Source organism: Bison bison, unplaced genomic scaffold, assembly GCF_000754665.1.
Source record: "Bison bison bison isolate TAMUID 2011002044 unplaced genomic scaffold, Bison_UMD1.0 scf7180017858115, whole genome shotgun sequence".
Taxonomy (NCBI): Eukaryota; Metazoa; Chordata; class Mammalia; order Artiodactyla; family Bovidae; genus Bison; species Bison bison.
Window position 1 is genome coordinate 6,791 of NW_011488688.1, and position 3,110 is coordinate 9,900.

Here is a 3,110-nt window from a genome sequence, read left to right on the forward strand (position 1 = left end):
TTTTCACTATATTGATTCTTTCAATCCATAAACATGGTATATTTCTTCATCTATTTGTGTCATCTTTGATTTCTTTCATCAGTGTTTTATAGTTTTTCATATATATGTCTTTTGTTTAAGTAAATTTATTCCTAAGTATTTTATTATTTTCATTTTTTTAATTTGTATTTTTATTGGAGTATATTTGATTAATAATGTTGCAGCAAAGTAATTCAGTTATACAGACACATGTATCAATTCTTTTTCTATTAGATTTCTATTGAATATTGACCAGAGGTCCCTGTATTATACTGTGTTATCTATTTTAAAAATAGCCATGTGTACATGTCAATCCCAAACTCCCACTCTCCCCCAATTTGTAACAATGAGTTTGTTCTCTAAGTCTGTGTGTCTGTTTCTGTTTTGTAAATAAGTTCATTTGTATTTTTTTTATTCTGCGTGTAAGCAGTATCATATATTTGCCTTTGTCTGATTTACCTCATTTAGAATGATAATCTCCAGGTCCATCTAAGTTGCTGCAAAAGGCATTATTTTGTTATTTTAATGGCTGAATAATATTCCATTTTATGTATGTACAACATCTTTATCCGTTCATCTGCCTATGGACATTTATGTTGCTTTCATGTTGTGGCAATTGTTAATAGTGCTGCACTGAAGATTGGGGTTCATGTATCCTTTCTAACCATGTTTTCTCCAGGTGTTTGCCCAGGAGTAGAATTGTTGAATCAGAGATGAGTTTTGACTATACAAATGAATGAAAGACTGAACAAATGAATAGATGACACAGTTATATTATGAACTGAAAAGGGAAGCATTATTTTGTCCAGTCCAGCCTTCCAGCAAATAGCTATCTCTCTTAAAGTGAAAGCCCTCCTACTCTTGCCTAGAATTATGATAATATGGTATAAGCATCTAACCCAATTTTATATAGACTTATAAGCTGAGACACTATTACACATATTGTTTTGCTTCATTAAGCCATGAGTATTTGCTTGTCCTCTAAAAGTATTGTCTGCCTATCTGAAAAATCTGTAAGATATCCAGAAGACCAAATAATAATTCATTTTTTCCAGTCTCCTATCACTAGGAAAAATGCAATACAATTATTTTCATGATGTCAATATTCTTTGGATTATGCATTGATCATCTTTATTTGCAGAAAGCCCTTTGTGGCAAAACACAAAAAAATTAAAAAAGCACAAAATCAGAATAGAGAATAACACCCTTCACCATTTAAGTGTTTAGTGTTTTCTTTTATACATGCATTGTTCCAAAATACATCATTAGCACACTTAGTCATTCAGTCATTTGAATAACTTAAACCATAAAAGCATTATCTTTTAAAAAAGTAGAGTGTGGATAACCACCTCATTACCCAGAAAGTCTAGAAAAAGCCATGTGCATTTATAAAGAGAATAATAGTACAGATATTTTTAAGACACCCAAATCATTTAATTCAACAACTTGACCATATATAGGTTTCTATTATATTCATCATGTACTTTTTTACTGTCTAATGCCAGAGAAATATTTTAGCTCTTTTATAAATGAAGAAGAGGTAAATGTTTTATAGTGGAGATAAGAAAGTACATTATAAGAATTATGACAAATAAGTTTATAAATGATAAATCTTGTCCCATGAACCATAGAATGCAATTTGCAAGAATGGCATAAGAAAAGTTGAGTTAGGAAAATGCATGTGCTTACATAAAAGTGCCAGATGAATCCAGTGAACATAATCCTGATCATTACCACAAATTTCCTTTTCTTTGGAATTTGTCCTGACATAATTTCACCCTCATTAAATCAGAAGAAGGAATAAAATACATTGATTCAAATTAGCAATCTGACCCAATATAGAGCAGTTAAACTCCTTGTCCAACAATCATTGTAGCTGAGACCAGATAGGGTCAACAAACCTAAAAAAATTCATCCTTTCCTGCTGTTGAGGTCCTATGGCAGCCTGGCTCCTTTTCCTACCTAAGTTGTAGACATTAAGATTACCTTTGGCTGTCATGACATTTGCAGAATATTTCAATGAAGTGTCCTGCTTTGGGGGGGTTGGATAGGCTAGCCATGTGGCATGCTTCCCTCGTGACTCAGACAGTAAAGAATCCACCTGCAATGCAGGATACCTGGATTCGATCCCTCGGTTGGGAAGATTCCCTGGAGGAGGGCATGGCAACCCAATCCAGTATTCTTGCCTGGAAAATCCCCGTGGCAGAGGTGCCTGGTGGGCTACAGTCACAAAGAGTTGGACACAAGTGAGTAAGCACAGTAACAGAACTGAACTTGAGTCATTCCCAGCCCTTAGGTTGTAGACTCTATGTTCCTCAACAGTTTAAGTCCTTAATAAGTCCCTCTGATTGGCTACTCCATAGCTAACATTCTTTATTGAGTGCAAGCATGCCTGTCAGTCACTCAGGCTTATCTGACTCTGATAGCTCATGGTGAAGGGTTCCTGATCTCCAAAGAAGATTTAGCTTCGGGACCAGGGACTAGGTTTGATCATTCAAGAGCTTTTGTGTAGCAGAGTTTTATTAAATTATAAAAGGGGACAGAGAAAGCTTCTGACATAGATATCAGAAAGGGGACATAGAGTGCCCCCCTTGATAGTCTTAACAAGGGAGTTATATACTTTTTCAATTGATCATTACAGTAAATCAAAAGAATGTCTCAAGGTTGTAAAGGTCTTACCAGACCCAATTCCACAATTTGCACTTTAACATAACTGAATTAGGAAAGATCTTACCAGACCCAATCCCACAATATACATTTTTTAAATGACAGACTTAATCAGAAGGGTCTTAAGAAGGAAAAACATGTCCTCGAGCAAGCTACATTGTTCTATTGACTAAAACTAAACAATGAAAAAATGTTTGTCCTTTTTTTCTACTTGAGAACTCCAGACCCCTGTCTCCTCTTTGAAAGCCCCAGACCCCTTTCTCCTCCTCAGGGACCCTGGACTTCTTATCAACCTACCTAGAAATTGATTCTCTCAATTCTTTGTAACTAAATAGGCTGTAGCCCACCAGTTTCCTCTGTCCATGGAATTTTCTAGGCAAGAATGACAAGTGGGTTGCCATTTCCTAACTAGGGGATCTCCCTGA